The sequence below is a fragment of the Podarcis muralis genome, chromosome 16 (assembly GCF_964188315.1).
Source record: "Podarcis muralis chromosome 16, rPodMur119.hap1.1, whole genome shotgun sequence".
In the NCBI taxonomy this organism is placed as follows: domain Eukaryota; kingdom Metazoa; phylum Chordata; class Lepidosauria; order Squamata; family Lacertidae; genus Podarcis; species Podarcis muralis.
In genome coordinates, this window is record NC_135670.1 from 6,410,112 (window position 1) to 6,428,537 (window position 18,426).

Consider the following 18,426-nt stretch of genomic DNA (forward strand, 5'->3'; position numbering starts at 1 on the left):
CATTGGTAACTCACTCTGAATGAGTTTTCAGGCTCCTTATGGCTGTCTCGTGGAAGCACCGTCCAGGAAGCCATTGATTGTTTTAACCAGAGTAAGTGAAGGTGGTGCTCTCCCTATGTTGTTGGACTACAACTCCCAGAATCCTCAGTCACCATGGCAAATAGACAGAGATGATGAGAGCTGGAGTCCAAAGCATGATGATATGGAGGAGGAGGAGGAGGAGGAGGAGGAGGAGAGTCGGAAGGGTCCCTGGGGATCATCTCATCCAACCCCCTGCAATGCAGGAATATGCAGCTGTCCCATACGGGGGTCAAACCTGCGACCTTGGTGTTAATCAGCACCACGCTCTAACCAAGGGAGAAGACTTAATGGGAGCAAACTACAGCACAAACAGACATAGTTGCTCTAGCAAAGAATAATGCTTTGGGTAACAATGTCTCTACAGGAAGACATTGTCCAATACTGATAGATGTTGGAGGTTTCATGCTGAAAATGCCTAACTGAGTCCAAAGTTGTTGTCCATATCAATTTTGTACCAGCAAAATCACTGATGTTTGCAGATGTTCATGTGTTTTTAAACCTCAGATATGCAGATGACACAACCTTGATGGCAGAAAGTGAGGAGGAATTAAAGAACCTTTTAATGAGGGTGAAAGAGGAGAGTACAAAATATGGTCTGAAGTTCAACATCAAAAAAGCTAAGATCATGGCCACTGGTCACATCACCTCCTGGCAAATAGAAGGGGAAGAAATGGAGGCAGTGAGAGATTTTACTTTCTTGGGCTCCATGATCACTGCAGATGGTGACAGCAGTCACAAAATTAAAAGACACCTGCTTCTTGGGAGAAAAGCAATGACAAACCTAGACAACATCTTAAAAAGCAGAGACATCACCTTGCCGACAAAGGTTCGTATAGTCAAAGCTATGGTTTTCCCAGTAGTGATGTAAGGAAGTGAGAGCTGGAACATAAAGAAGGCTGATTGCTGAAGACTTGATGCTTTTGAGTTATGATGCTGGAGGAGACACTTGAGAGTCCCATGGACTGCAAGAAGATCAAACGCATTCATTATGAAGGAAGTCAGCCCTGAGTGCTCACTGGAAGGACAGATCGTGAAGCTGAGGCTCCAATACTTTGGCCACCTCATGAGAAGAGAAGACTCTCTGGAAAAGACCCTGATGTTGGGAAAGATGGAGGGCACAAGGAGAAGGGGACGACAGAGGACGAGATGGTTGGACAGTGTTCTCGAAGCTACGAACATGAGTTTGACCAAACTGCGTGAGGCAGTGGAAGACAGGAGTGCCTGGCGTGCTCTGGTCCAGGGGGTCACGAAGAGTCGGACACGACTAAACGAGTAAACAACATGTGCTTTTAAACTATATTTCTATCAGCACCAGGACAACAAAAATGGTTTTTGTGAGCCTTTGTGGTCAGTCAGGTACTTTGAGCCTGGAAGGATAAATACCCAACGACTCTTAGGCAGTGGTCTGAGGAACTCATTGTCCTTGCTACATTTTAACATATTACCTATAAATGCCAGTCCTATACAGATGCCTACATGAACATTAGTACCTTAGCTTTACCTACCTCACAGGATAAAATAGAGTGGGGGGAGGGAGGGAGAACCGTGTGGACCACATTGAGCTTGAAGGAAAGGTGGGATAGAAATGTAACAATAACAGTAGGTTATAAAATTGTGTATTTTGTACACAGTGGGTATTTTGTGTGTAGAGATCAATGGACCTAAGTGAGTCAATTCAATTCATTTCTACTCTAAGTTGGACCAGCTTTGGATGCAACCTAGGATTCTTTTTTTGGTGGGTGGGGTGGGGTGGGGTTGGAGAGCTTCAGTGCAGAATTTGGAGACATGTGACGTAGCGAAGGATAGCTACATTCCAGTTCTCATATAGTTTCAGTATATCTGCCTTAGTTAAAATGTTAACCAGTACAGTGGTACCTCTGGTTACATATGCTTCAGGTTACAGACTCCGCTAACCCAGAAATAGTGCTTCGGGTTAAGAACTTTGCTTCAGGATGAGAACAGAAATTGTGCTCCAGCGGCGTGGCAGCAGCAGGAGGCCCCATTAGCTAAAGTGGTGCTTCAGGTTAAGAACAGTTTCAGGTTAAGAACGGACCTCCGGAACGAATTAAGTACTTAACCCGAGGTACCACTGTATTAATTTATCACCTGTCCAGTGCAGAAAACACTCAGCAAGCTGGGCCAATGGGCCAACTCGATGTAAGGTGAAATTTATATTATTATATTATATTATATTATATTATATTATATTATATTATATTATATTATAATATTAGGGACACGGGTGGCGCTGTGGGTAAAAGCCTCAGCACCTAGGGCTTGCCGATCGAAAGGTCGGCGGTTCGAATCCCCGCGGCGGGGCGCGCTCCCGTTGTTCAGTCCCAGCGCCTGCCAACCTAGCAGTTCGAAAGCACCCCCGGGTGCAAGTAGATAAATAGGGACTGCTTACTAGCGGGAAGGTAAACGGCGTTTCCGTGTGCGGCTCTGGCTCGCCAGAGCAGCGATGTCACGCTGGCCACGTGACCCAGAAGTGTCTCCGGACAGCGCTGGCCCCCGGCCTCTTGAGTGAGATGGGCGCACAACCCTAGAGTCTGTCAAGACTGGCCCGTACGGGCAGGGGTACCTTTACCTTTACTATATTATATTATTATATTATATTATATTATATTATATTATATTATATTATATTATATTATATTATATTATATTATATTATATTATATTATATTATATTATATTATATTATATTATATTATTACATTACATTACATTACATTACATTACATTACATTACATATTAATACCGCCCTATACCCAGAGGTCTCAGGACGGTTCACAGAAAATTTCTGTTCACAGATTTCAACTTTCTTCATTCATCCAGGACAGCTTGGCGATTTTCCTTTGTTACGAGAATCAGAAATGGTTGTTCACCCTACTTAATCCCAATTAATTGCAGTTTGACTAATTAACAGCACTTTGCAGTGATTCATTGCATTACTTCTCCAGAACAAAGGAACCTCGAGGGCTTGTGAACCCTACCCCTCGGCCGGCAGTCCCTGAAACCAGGATCCACCTTGATTAAACTCCTACGTGGATCAAATCTTCGTAAGGAGGTTTCCAAACAACCGAAGCATCCCAAGACCAGGCTCACATCTGTACCATAAACTGACGCCCACTCAAGCAGCACCTGTGCAGGCAAACAAACCTTGGGAATAAGCCAAGCAGTAAGTCTCTCAACAACTGTTCTTGGTGTAGCTGACACAGTTCCAAAATACATATTGTGCTGTCAGTTGGATTGGAATAAGAAGCACGCCAGTCCAAAGAGGCACCAGCTTCTGGAGAAGGGGGTGGATGGAACTGCACGGCGCATGATGTTGCATGCACAACATCCAGACAGCATGGCCATTAGTCAGGGAGGATGGGAGGTTTAGTTCAGGACCATCTACCGGGAACCAGCTCCCTGCATCACTGCTGTAGGAATATATCACAATCAATCTGGGGTCACATATTAAATGCACATAAAGGTAAAGGGACCCCTGACTGTTAGGTCCAGTTGCAGATGACTCTGGAGTTGTGGTGCTCATCTCGCTTTACTGGCCGAGGGAGCCAGCGTACAGCTTCTGGGTCATGTGGCCAAGATGACTAAGCCACTTCTGGCAAACCAGAGCAGCGCACAGAAACGCCATTTACCTTCCTGCCAGAGTGGTACCTATTTATCTACTTGCACTTTGACGTGCTTTCAAACTGCTAGGTTGGCAGGAGCTGGGACTGTGCAACGGGAGCTCACCCCGTCGCGGGGCCTCAAACTGCCGACCTTCCGATCAGCAAGCCCTAGGCTCTGTGGTTTAGACCACAGCACCACCCACTTTTACAGAGATGTAAATCAGGGACAGGGAGCCCATGGCCCTCCAAACGTTGTTGTTGTTGTTAATTGAATTTATATACCACCCTATACCCAGAGGTCTCAGGGCAGTTCACACAAAAGATCACAATATATAAAACCAAAATAAAAACAATAACCCAATAACACACACACACCCCAAAAGAGCCACATTTTAAAAGGTAATAGGATGTCAATCAGGTCAACCAAAGGCCTGGTTAAAAAGGAACGTTTTTGCCTGGCACCTAAAGGTGTACAATGAAGGCGCCAGGCGAACTTCCCTGGAGAGAGCATTCCACAGACAGGGAGCCACTGCAGAGAAGGTCCCATTCACAAGCTGCCACCCTCTGGACCTCTCAAGGAGGAGACACATGAAGGAGGGCCTCAGAAGATGATCTCAGGGTCTGGGTAGGTTCATATGGAAAGAGGCAGTGCTTGAGGTATTGCGGTCCTGAGTCGTTTAAGGCTTTATTGGTCAAAACCAGCACTTGGAATTGGGCCCAGAAACTAATTGGTAGTCAGTGCAGTCGGACCAGGATGATGATGATGATGATGATTTATTTATTTATTATTTATACCCCACCCATCCGGCTGGGTTTCCCTAGTCACTCTGAGCGACTTCCAACAAAATATTAAAATACAATAGTCCTTCAGATATTAAAAGCTTCCCTAAACTTCCCTAAACAGGACCAGTGTAATATGTTCAAACCATCTTGTTCTGGAGAACAACCTGGCCGCTGAATTCTACACTACCTGAAGTTTCCAAACCGTCTTCAGAGTTAGCCCTACGTATAGCGCATTGAACTCCCAGACCCTCCAAGTGTCCCAGTTTTCCAGGGACACCACCAGAATTATGAAACCCTCCCTGGCTTCAGAGATGATCCTGAAATGTCCCTATTTTCCCCACCAGTACTGGGGAATGCCTGCTGTAAGCAGTATTACCTCACAGCTGGGGAATCAGATACATTCAGATTAAAGATCAAAGGGTGTTTGTATGGAATCCGCAGAAGCATCATATGCAAATCAGACATCAAACGGGTGCCACCTATCAGAGCATATCACAATGGGGGGAAAACTGATGTGATTTAGAGGGAGAGGCAAAGATGGATCCCTTGATAAAGGCATTGAGTTTTGCATTGAGTGCTTTGCACGCAACTGCTAATGACTTGCATTAGCAAAGCCTATTGCATCACTGATTGCTTGCATGAACCAGCTGCTCTACCTCAAAGAGGAATGTTAGCTTTAAAATGCCTTTGAATGTATTTTGTCCAACTGCCCCACAAAATCCACACTTGGGTTGCAGTTTTGAAACTGCTGTATGGTGCAGTTGCCAATTCCTTGCTTCATTTGAGAGGGGGGAAATTCTCTCCGCATGAACTGACCTTGACCCTGTGATCAAAGGAACTTCTTTGTGTGCCCCTCTGGAGGGTGGCAACACGAGAATGGGCCTTTTCTGTGTATGTTCCCCATTTGTGAAATGCTCTCCCCAGGGAAGCTGGCCAGGCACTTTCATTACATTTCATTACATTGTTGTTGTTGTTTAGTCATGTCCGACTCTTCGTGACCCCATGGAGCAGAGCACACCAGGCACTCCTGTCTTCCACTGTCTCCTGCAGTTGGGTCAAACTCATGCTGGTAGCTTTCATTACATTAAGGTAAAGGTAAAGGTACCCCTGCCCATACGGGCCAGTCTTGACAGACTCTAGGGTTGTGCGCCCATCTTACTCTATAGGCCGGGGGCCAGCGCTGTCCGCAGACACTTCCGGGTCACGTGGCCAGCATGACAAGCTGCATCTGGCGAGCCAGCGCAGCACACGGAACGCTGTTTACCTTCCCGCTAGTAAGCTGTCCCTATTTATCTACTTGCACCCAGGGGTGCTTTCGAACTGCTAGGTTGGCAGTTACATTACATTACATTCATTACATTACAACAGGGCAAAACCATTCCTTTTCACCTAAGCCAGGGGTCAGCAAACATTTTCAGCAGGGGACTGGTCCACTGTCCCTCAGACCTTGTGGGGGGCCAGACTATATTATGGAAAAGAAAAAAAAGAATGAAGACGCGGGGGAAGACACCAGCCCCCGCTCACGTGGGGGTGGGCATGAAGCCCGCAACCCCACCTCCTGGGCAGGCCGGAAGTGGCTTTATGGAAAATAAAAAAAGAATGAATTCCTATGCCCCACAAATAACCCAGAGATGCATTTTAAATAAAAGGACACATTCTACTCATGTATAAACACGCTGATTCCCGGACTGTCTGCGGGTCGGATTTAGAAGGCGATTGGGCCGGATCCGGGCCCCGGGCCTTAGTTTGCCTACCCATGACCTAAGCCTTTGGTGGCCTTTTAAATTCTCTCTCTCTCTCTCTCTCTCTCTCTCTCTCTCTCTCTCTGTGTGTGTGTGTGTGTGTGTGGTGGGAAATCATCGTTTTTGATGTCACTGTTATATATTTTCAGTGCTTTTTTTCTAAAAAAATGTTTAGGGGTACTCTCATTTTGACTCAAGAAAATCACCATTTTATAGTTCAAGTTGGGAAAAATAAATACAGTAAATGGACAAAAGTACAAAGATTCACAAAATGTTCAGGGTATGCATCCCCCTGCGTCCGCCCAGAAAAAAGCAGTGCGTATTTTTCTGCTTTTATATTGTAAACCATCCTGTGATCCTTAGATGAAGGGTGGTATGGAAATTTTAAAAATAATGAATAAATAAACAACTGATCCCCCCCCCCGAGTGCAATTTGAGGCAAAACCATTGGCTTGTTGCTGAGGAGAGTTATTTGATGGATTTCTGGGGAAGGTTTAAGATGAGTTTCTCTCGGGGTGCATTCAGAGGTGGGGACTGTTGTGTTAGTTTCCCTGATTTCAATGCTAGTGCTTCTATCTCATTTTCTAATGTTCCTTTCATACTACAGTACCTGTTGCATTACAGAAGTGTGGTTTTGTGACTGATAATACCAGTGTGCCTGTCTGGTCCATACACTCAGGGCACACTCAACACGGAAGGGGGATTTTTTGCCCAAATTTGCTGTGTGGCTGCAGCATGTGATTGTGGGCAGGACTAGGAGATGGGAGGCAAAGAATCCCTGCATCTTATTGCAATGCTCCTGCCTGGACATATTTGATTTGGTTAATGTGGTTTGAGTATGCACACACCCTCTAATTCAGGGGCAGACAAACTATGGCCCGGGGGCCAGATCCGGCCCAATCGCCTTCTAAATCCGGACTGCGGACGGTCCGGGAACCAGCGTGTTTTTACATGAGTAGAATGTGTTCTTTTTATTTTAAATGCATCTCTGGGTTATTTGTGGGGCATAGGAATTCATTCTTTTTTTTTTCTTTTCCAAAATATAGTCTGGCCCCCCCACAAGGTCTGAGGGACAGTGGACCGGCCCCCTGCTGAAAAAGTCTGCTGACCCCTGCTCTAATTTGTTATATTTGATAAATATAACCCATTCCCCATAATCTTCGTCTTGAGTCTTCCTTCTGGTGTGCTGGTGTCAAGCTTTGTGGAATTCTTTCCTTTGCACCCGGTGACAGGAAGAAGCAGAGATAACAAAGCAGAGATCTTACTAATGAGTTTATTCAATCATCACAGCAGGAGACAAGGAATGCAGTCTGCCTCTGTTGATGGCGTTGCTCCAACAGAGCTCCTCTCCCCCTCCTTTCCTAGTAACAGCACCTCCCTTTACGGTGGCCCGACAGGGGTTAATTGTCTCTGAGTCCTTTGCTCTTGCGCTCTCAAGGACCACCGAGTTCTGTGAGTAAGGGATTCAGAAATACTCTCCAGTGATGACATGTCAGCTGGCTGTTCTCTCGCTTTTCCTTATCTCTTCTTCCAACAACTCCCAGCTCTTCTGTTCACTTGTCTCTGAGCTGTGACTTTCCTCAAACCACTACAGTAATTCAATACTGCTTCCCTCTTCTCCGGCAGCTTCAGGAGAAGGAGGTGTGATCTCCACCATTCCTCCTTCATCTTGTCCCCTTCAGTCCAGTCCCTGACAGCTGGCAACAAAGCATTTCTGAAAGGACATCAGGATCTTTGCCAAACCCACCTGCCCTGTAGCAATATGGGATGGCTAAAAAACTCAGCTAGATGGCAAATGAAAACTTTGCACAGCAAGCAGCTCATCACCTTTCTGTGGTAGTGATTATGGGATATGGAAATGACAAGCCATTATCTAATTAAGTCCTATAGTGTTGCCTTTTTATGCTATCTGACCACTGGCTGAAGTGTGGTAATGGTGTGGTTGAACCACTGATATGATCAGCAATGGAATGCACATACATATGTCCCTGGATAATAATAATATGTAATAATAATAATAATAATAATAATAATAATAATAATAATAATATCTGTACCCCACCTATCTGACTGGGTTGCCCCAGCCACTCTGGGTGGCTTCCAACAAATATAAAAGCATAATAGAACATCAAACTTCCCTATACAGATCTGCCTTCAGATGTCTTCAAAACATTGTACAGTGGTACCTCGGGTTAAGAACTTAATTCATTCTGGAGGTCCGTTCTTAACCTGAAACTGTTCTTAACCTGAGGTACCACTTTAGCTAATGGCGGTCTCCCACTGCCGCCGTGCCTCCAGAGCATGATTTCTGTTCTCATCCTGAAGCTAAGTTCTTAACCTGAGGTACTACTTCTGGGTTAGCGGAGTCTGTAACCTGAAGCGTCTGTAACCCAAAGCGTATGTAACCCGAAGTACCACTGTATAACCAAATAAGGCATCGTGGTGTTAGTGCCACTGCCAAGAAGGCCCTCTGCCTGTTTCCCCTGTAACTTCACTTCTTTCAGTGAAGGAGTCACCAGAAGGCCCTCGGAGATGGACCTCAGTGTCTGGGCTGAATGGTGAGATAGAGACACTCAGGGCTTTGCTTCCCCCTTCAAAAGAAAAGCTCAACCCTTTTCGGTACTATTGCACCACAGTAGGATGCCTACAGGATAATTCAATGTAGGACTCAAATCAGACCAGTAATCATAGAATCATAGCCAACTAGTTAACTATTATTTCTGTTGACTGGCAGTGACTCCCCAGGGCTTCAGATGGGTAGCTTTTCCACGCCATACCTGGAGATGCTGGGGATGGAACCTTCTGCATGCAAAACAGGTGTTCTACCACTGAGCTACAATCTTTCTTCCTTTTTAGGACAAGGTACCCAGTCCTCATGGTTCTGAATAGAGGACTGACTAAATAGGGACATAGACGGCCAGATCAGGCCAATGGCCCATCTAGCTGATAGTTGTTAGGAGGCCCCTGTTCTCCCTCCTCACATAGGTACAATTCCCAGAGTGCTTTAAGAATCAACCCATCTTCAGAGGGAATGTTGAGAATTGTAGAACTGGAAGACAAATGATGCTCTCCTCCTAACAACTTTCTGCACCCTTAACAATCCACACAGTTCCCAGGAACAAGGGCACTGACTCATAGGGGCTGAGGCAGTTTCAGCCCCCCAAATATATCTCTTGATCCTCCGGAGAAGCTGACGCTTCTTCCCTGGGGGAAACTGTGACTGTGGTATCATACTGCTTTAAATGTAGGGTACCGATGTGGATGCGGGTGGCGCTGTGGTCTAAACCACTGAGCCTCTTGGGCTTGCCGATCAGAAGGCCAGTAGTTCGGATCCCTGCAATGGAGTGAGCTCCTGTTGCTCTGTCCCAGCTCCTGCCTACCTAGCAGTTCGAAAGCATGCCAGTGCAAGTAGATAAATAGGTACTGCTGTAGCGGGAAAGTAAACGGTGTTTCCATGATCTCTGGTTTCTGTCACGGTGTTCTGTTGCACCAGAAGCAGTTTAGTTATGCTGGCCACATGATCCAGAAAGCTGTCTGTGGACAAACACCGGTTCCCTCGTCCTGAAAGCGAGATGAGCACTGCAACCCCATAGTCACCTTTGACTGGACTCAACCATCCAGGGGTCCTTTACCTTTACCTTTGCAGATGTGGTCTATCATTTCCCTTAATCTTCTCTAATTTGTTTCCTGATTCCCCCACAGATGCACAACCCCAGATTAATGTTCTAGTTTCCCAAATATGTCAGTGCTCAGCAACTCTCCAGCAACATCCAAGGGCACCCAAACAAGCACCTTACGTCCATCTATGTGTCATTGCTGGGACCTTTATCCCTTAATGGTTTTGAGGCATGCTGATCCTCCTTGTGGAAAAAGCAGCATGCATGGCAAATTTTTCTTTCTTTCACCTGTTGGGCAAATCAAAGATCAGATGTAAGCAATAAATAATTGGAGTCATTTTGGGTGTGTTGACACACTAAGTGACATATCATTGGCATTTAATTGGCAGAGCATAGAGGGAAGAAAGGATGCCTCATGCCCTCTGGGCTAACTGAGAAACAGTATAAAAGTTGCTGGAAGGCTTGGACTCAACCATCAGTTCCTTCCATTGCTTCGACCCCTCTGCTCTGCCGTGTGTCTCTGGAGAACCCAGTAAGATAAATTTCATTCTCTCTCTCTCTCTCTCTCTCTCTCTCTCTCTCTCTCTGTGTGTGTGTGTGTCCTTCTCAGTCTGGCTTTGTGCCATTGAAAAGAGCTCCTGTAACTCTTAAAATATCTTTAGAGTTGATGGTGAAGGTTCATCTGAAGGAAAATCCAGAGCCAGTCTCTTCTCTTGGGTCTGAAGGGCTCTTGGGAAAGACAATCTCCTTGTCTTCAATGCTCACCTGAAAGATAACAGTGAAGGGAGGAAACCTCAAAACTAGTATTGTAAAGCATGTTGCTTAAGGGAAGTGCTACAACAGAGCATCCAGGAGGTCAATTTCAATCCACGGTACCTTCAAGTAGGGTTGGAAACCTTGGAGAGCCATTTCCTGTCAGTGATGGACCAATGATCTGATTTGATATAGGGCAGCTTATGTCATGATCAAGGTAGAACGTATGCAGAAGAGGGCAACCAAGATGATCAAGGGTCTGGAAACCAAGCCTTATGAGGAACGGTTAAAGGAACTGGGTATGTTTAGCCTGGAAAAGAGGAGACTGAGGGAGTTATGATAGCCATCTTCAAAGATCTCAAGGGCTGTCACATGGAAGAGGGAACAAGCTTGTTTTCTCCTCCTCTGGAGGTTAGGACTCGAACCAATGGATCAAAGTTACAAGAAAGGAGAGTTCGACTAAACAGAAAGCTCAGGAAGAGTTTTCTGACAGTAGGAGTTGTTTGACAGTGGAGGTTTCTAAGCAGAGGTTGGGTGGCCATCTGTCATGGATGCTCTAGCTGAGATTGCAGGTGGTTGGACCAGATGACCCTCAGGGTCCCTTCCAACTCTATAATTCTGTGATTCCATGATTTACATGCAGAAGGTTCCAGCACAACCCTTATCAGATAGGACTTGGATTGGTCCTTGTCTGGAACCCTGGAGACCTACAGCCAGTCACTGTAAACAATTCTGAGCTATGTGAACCAATGCTGTATCTCTGCATGAGGCAGCTTGCTACGTTCGCATTCAAATCAGTCCTTTCTTGAGAACTTTGAGGATTGGCCTCCTTATTTTGAGAGGAGCATCTGTAACCAGGGCTTTTTTCAGCTGGAACTCACCAGAACTCAATTTCGGCATTTCTCAGGAGGGTGCTATTGTGCCATTATAAGAGAACAAGGGAGGCGTTCATTGTGCGTTCCGGCACCTCTCTTTTTAGAAAAATAGCACTGACTGTAATTCGGTGGTAGAGTTTTATCCTTTCAAATGGATTCTTTTCTTCCTATATACATAAAAGTGCAAAATGTTGCCACGCTGCAGTTTGCTTGGGTGCCAGCAGGTGGCCACACCAACCCCAGTGTGGCAAATGGCAGGAATGCAAGCACATGGGTGAGCAGGGAAGTAGTGTGGGCAGCAGGTGGTTCAGGCATGCTGTTTAATGGAGGGGGGAGTCACTATTAAAAAAACCCCACCTCCCCCTTCATTAAAAGGTGTGAGAGTTGGGTGAGCTGTGAGGGAGGGAGAGGGACTGAGGGGATGGGTGAGCTGTAAAGGGAAAGTGGTTTGGTCAGGTGTGGGGACACACATGGGAAGAACAAAGATATCGTTTGAGTGCCTCACTTTTAGTTTTAGAAATCATTTAATGTGTCAACACGAATAGAAATTATTGATATTGCAGTTGTTGTATAAGGGATTATTATTATAACCAGAATGTAATTGAAATTAATAAGATCTTGGAATGCAGAAATAAAGAAAATCATCAAACCATCATGCAGGGGGGGCCACCTAAATGATATAATTCAGTATTTGAACAATTGGTATTACTAATTGTATTATACATCGGTTTTTGTCATAATGAGGCTGTTATTGGGTTGAAATGGAAAACTAATAAAAAATATTATCAAAGGTCTGGGAAAACAGCAGTTGGGATTGATGAGAAGATTGTGCAAGGAAGACAGCCCCTAGTATTGGATGTTATAATTAAGGTTGTTTTAATGTTATTGTATATTTTACTTACGGATTGATTTTAGAGCAGGCTTCGTCAACCTCGGCCCTCCAGATGTTTTTGGCCTACAACTCCCACGATCCCTAGCTAGCAGGACCAGTGGTCAGGGATGATGGGAATTGTAGTCTCAAAACATCTGGAGGGCTGAGGCTGAGGAAGCCTATTTTAGAGTTTTAAACCACTAGAAAGCCATTTGGTATATGTGACAGATAATTAATAATAATAATAATAATAATAATAATAATAATAATAATAATAATAATGATGATGATGATGCCTTCCAGAAACCTGAACCTCAAGATGTCTTCCTTTGGCTACAATAACTGCGCCTTTCAATGCCCACCATCAACCGTGACGATCCAGCCTCCGCCCTTCGTGGTGACCATCCCAGGACCAGAGATGTACTGTCCCAACCAAGTTTTCGGCATCGAGCAATACAACCCGTGTGCTGGCTACGGCATGCTAGGTGGGAGCAGATACCCTGCCCTTCTTCCTTCAGAGGCCTCCGAGTCTGGCTCTGTCTACAACCTGCCAGGTCTCTCTAGCCGTCCTTTCAGCTCCTACGGTTACAGAAGGTATTAGAATGCTCCCAACTGGTTACGAGAAGAACAGCCAGCAGGAAGATGAATGGCTAGATACCAACCCATGGTTACGAGCATGGATCCTGGAAATGCTGAGCACCCAACTTCTTGTAGTGAGCTATGGGTGCTCAGTAGCTCTGAGGGTGGAGGGTGGGAATCATGTCCAGATGTCTTTTTGACCAAGTTCTTTCCCTGAGCTATATATCCCTTTCCACACCTCCTCCGTATCTGATTCAGTTCCCCTGTTTTCTGTCACAGTTGAATATGCTAAATTCTTCATTCCGTAACCTCAGGCAAATGAAATTAAGTGCTGCTCTAATGGTAGACAGGAGCTGACAAGAGGATGAAGTTCAGGTTCTTTCTGAGGAAGTCAAGTCATGGATTAGACTTCCTAACCAAGTCCTGACCATCTCCATTTTGTCTTAGTTTTGATTGGCTCAATGTCTAACCCACCAAGATGAACTCAGCCCAACATCCCTGAATGCATGATAAAAGATGTTGAGTTAGATCTAACCAAATCACGCTCAAAATAGACCCATTGGAATTAATGGACCAGTTGGTCAAACCCATTCATTTCTATGGGCCTACTCTGAGCAGGGTTAACAAAGGATGCAACCCTTTGCTTTTCTTCTGTCTTCATGATACTGTGAAAATGGAGCCCCTGCCAAGAATCTGATGGCAGCAATTAGCTATGTGGTTTCCATGCATATGACTGTTAACCAGAAGGTTGTGGAAGTTTCAGTAACTGTGCTCACTTTTGGAATAAATCCCCACTGAAATCAGAAACCAAGACCAGTCAGGATTCACCATTCACTGTCAATGACTTCAACATCAAGCTTGTGTGAAGCAACTGCCACAGATCCAACACCAAGCACTGCCTTGGACACAAGACTTTGCAATGGAACTTGTCTAACATAGGTAGATGAAACCACATAGATTTGGGGAATCAGTCCTGTCTTACAAGTTGATGGAATTTGGACTGGAATCTGAGTTTAACTAGTCTGGGCCAGAGCCAATGTACTGTCTTGAAGAGAACCTATAATGCTATCAGAAGTCCTCTGAAGCAGCTATTGAGCAATAGTTACCTGCAGACTCTTAGCTCCTGGCAGGATACTTTGTTATCAATGATGCTCAGCCCTCTCTTTGGTTTTTCTTTTGTGTATACCGTATTTCATTGATCCTTCTTTATCCCATGTGCCATTCTTACTGTTGTTTATCCCAAGCCTCCAAATCATATTAAAATGTATGTCTGCATCATTCACATGGTCTTTGGCTTTTACTTTACAACATGCTGCAAATCTTATAGTCTGCACTGAGGGAAGAATGACATATTCTGGTTATTGAAAAGAGCTAGGTAATGGTTTTGAGCACAGCACAAAGTTCTTAGCAGGCATCATGGCCCACTGCTGGTCATGAACTGGACTCAGCTCCTGACTGTATCTCCTATCATCCTTTGTTATTAGCCATAGCAGATGTGGCCAAGGTGATTTGGAATTCAAGAATGGCTGCAGGCCACAGCTACCCTTGTTGAATGGAGGTTTGAAGCAACTGAGACACAACTTGCCAATGTATCAGCTGTAAAAGCACTGTGGGAATCCTGGGGCAAGAACTTTGCTGTCCAGTTTTTTTTACAAGCTGCAGGATACAGTAAGGAAGGAGCTGGTTGTGGCATGAGGATGGCAGTGATTTCCATTCTCTCCAGCACTTAGAAGCAATAGCAATGTTGTACTTGGCACTGGGCCAAATGCATTTATGTCCTTCCCCATGCTCTAATGTGCCCCAAGCAAAGTGTGCATTCCTGGTTAGCAGGATTAGCAAGTTTGAAGATTCATGGGTTTCATCACACTGTCTTCAAGCGGAAAGTGTTGGAAATGCATCTCAAGAAGATGAGACAGATATATTAAGATACTATTAAGAGGGGGTAGGGATGTGGGTGGCGCTGTGGTCTAAACCACTGAGCCTTGGGCTTGCTGATCAGAAGGTTGGCGGTTCGAATCCCTGCAATGGGGTGAGCTCCCATGGTTCGGTCACAGCTCCTGCCATCCTAGTTGTTCAAAAGCACACCAAAATGTGTGAGTAGATTAATAGGTACTACTCTGGCAGAAAGGTAAACGGCATTTGGTGTCGGTGTTAGTCATGACCCAGAAAAACTGTCTGCAAAGCGGACAAACGCTGGCTCCCTCGGCCTGTAAAACGAGATGAGCACCGCAACCCCAGAGTCGTTCACGACTGGACATAACTGTCATGGTCCCTTTACCTTTACCTTTAAGAGGGGGTTGGACCAGATGCAGGGCTGTCTTTACTCGGGGGTGCAAGGGGTGCAGGGCACCCAGGCGCCAAATTCTGGGGAGGGGCACCAAATGTATATCTACTGTATACTGGTCCCTCTCAATTGGCGGCAGTGAAAAGCAATGGAGCAAAAGTCTCCACCCCTCCTCCGTCACTCTGTTACTCTGTAGCATCAAATATTCCCAACGAGTCAGGAAACAGAAGCAGTTTCCCCCCCACTGTATCATTGTTACAAGTGAGCGATTTCCCCCCTAAAGAAAGGTCAACAACTTTGGCTTCCCCCTCCCCAAAAAAGCTCAATAAAAGTTAATTTGGGGGGCGCTGAGCAGATCTTTGCACCCCGGCAGTGCATACACTAAAGACGGCCCTGACTAGATGACTATTGGCATACCTTCCAGCTCCACAGTTCTATGATTCTATCAAGAAGAGCCTTGTTGGATCAGGCCAAAGGCCATCTAGAGCAGTATCCTGTTCTCACAGAGGCCAACCAGCTGCTTGTGGGAAGCCCAGAAGCAGAATCTGAATGCAATAGCAACTCTCCCCCTCTTCCGCTTGTAGAGAAACCATCTTGGGCTGAAGACTGGGGGACAGCAGCGTAATATGTGGTGTGGCCCATAATGCCGTGCTGTATCATTGGGAGGAGGTCTTGCGGTGGCACAGCTTCAATGGCTGCAGCTCCTCCGCTCTTGTACTCAGGATGTTGCCTTTGACGTTGCACCACACTTGGCTCAGCAGTTCGGCCCCCTCAATATTGGCAGCGAAGGAGGCTGAGCCCCCTGCTAAGGAATATTGAGGCAGCTGTTGGCACCTCTTTCCCCTAAGCTGACACGCCTACCCCCTTGTGATTCCCAGAGAATGGTATTCAGAGGCAGTCTCCCTCCAACAGGGAAGTGTCAGGAGTGCATGCAGGAGCCGGGCCCTGTGACCAGTAGGGCTTCGCAGGACTGGGGCCTTCCTAAGTTTGTTCTGGGGAGGCAAGGTGCGGCCGCACAGGTGAGGCTGCTTGGTAACTCACAGCACTTGGTGGCAAGAGCCGGGAAGGGATATAAGGTCAGCATTTCCCTTCGGCTCTTTGCTACAGCAACATGTTTCCTGCCTTGCTGCATTTGGCTCATTGCTTCCCGACCCTCAGACCCTTGACTTCATGACTCCCTGCTTCCTGACCCTCGGACCCCTGGCTTCTGGACTCTCGTTCCTGCTCCCATCCCACCATCTTGCCCCCGGTCCTGACGTCCTCAGCCAGGACTTCGATCGCCCGTAGACCGGACCGTGACAGGAAGGGAAATTATATCCACCCTGGTTAGCCGCAATTGATACTAACATGTTCCCCCAATAAACTTTTTTTTTTAATAAACTTTTAACCAATCCATTGTGTAAACAGGAACTCTTTTTGGGATATGGGTGTTATGGGTGTGTGGAATTAAGTATATATATATATAATGAAATTCTTTCATCCTCCCTTGGAGCAGACCTTCCAGCAATCCCTCGCCCAATAATTCCACTGTTGCTGCAAACTGCTGTCCCTCACGCTGATTATAGCTCTTAGAAAATAAAAATGCAGACAAACAACAACAGGAAGTAATCTTTTTGAAATGGCCCAAGATGCACAGCACCGTTGCAGAAATACAGAGCCCAAGCAGCACGATATGTGAGAACTCAAATATCCATTACTGCAGGATAGAACACATTATAGCACCACAACCATCACATATAGGGCTGAATCCCAGACATTGAACTTAATTGGGCCAATTCATGTTGATGTGGGAATCATCCAGATTGAGAGAGGCAGCCCCATATCTAGGGGCTCCTGAGGAGACCTCTCACCAGAGGCCCCATCAAAGCTATCTTCAGCACTGGCATCATGAGACACCACCCCCCCCGATCTATCCTCCAGTTCTAGACCCCCCCAAGAACACAATGCATGGCACCAAGGGTGCATTAAGACATGCAGAATATTGCATTAGTTTTCCTAAAATGCTAACGCTTCTGTCCCATCTTCTACTGTTCCTTTCACACTGCAGTACATGTTACTGAATGGTGGCTTTTTGATTAATATATCGACACGCTGCTCCAAATTTCAATCACACCAGTGACCGTAGTGTGAAGGGGGGAAAAGTCACTGGGCAACACTGTGAAGAGTCAGACCCAAATGTGTGTGGGCCCAGACGCTCACACAACCAACCAGTGGCATAGCATGTCGGGGACCACAAGGGTAGTTGCCCTGGGCACAACATTTTTATGGGTGCAAAATTTCAACACCCGGTGCTGCCTCAATACAACTGTTCACAACCATCGCTGGGCTCCATTGTAAATGGCTTCTCCATGAGAACCAGGAACTGACCTCTCCAGACAATGGAACGACTCTTCTTTTCTTATCTCTGTGGCTGTGATCTCCTGGGTGACACAGATGCCATTAGGCAGTTGAATGTGCATGTGTACTCCATCCGTTTCCCACCCATCCACCCCTCTGTGTCTCCCTGGGCACTGGCAAACCATGCTATGCCACTGCAACCAACATACCTTTAGGAAATTCACGCACATTTGGGTGCAGGTCACCTTTGTGTAAATTTTTCATGGGTGGTAAGCCTATTCACGGAGAACCAGGCTGTCAATCGCTACCAGTCATGATAGCTATGCTCATCCTTCATGGTTGAAGGCAGTATCTAAGGTCAGAGACAGATCACTAACTTAAACGCACCCTGGAGTTTGTAGACTGAACGTTGCTGGTCTGTTTCCAGGCTCGTTCCATTACAAAATTATACACATTGGGCAGGAGTCTAAACATCATTCTGCGGGGGATGAGCTAACAGCAGCAAAGAAGATGAAAACATTAATTTAGAGCAATTTGAGTTGCACTCAGAGCCCTCCTTTGGATGGTGTGTTATTATTCAAGGCTGTATATATGTGTCTGTCATTCCTAAGTCAGCAAGCAATTTGGCTGGAACAGATGTAACCCGCTTCTCTTCAAACACTAGGTAAGACTCTCAGTTGTTTTTCTTTCTTGCCTGCACTTTAGAGCTGGTCAAGGATGAACATTTACTAAATGGCCATGTTCTCCCTCCACTGTCAGAGGCAATGTGTCTCTGAATATCAGCTGGGCCACCTGCTTCTCCTTAGGACGGCCCTATTTTCATTGAAATTTTCAATGAAAGCTGGAGGGTTTGGTAGGATGTCCCAATTTCCACCAGAGAAAT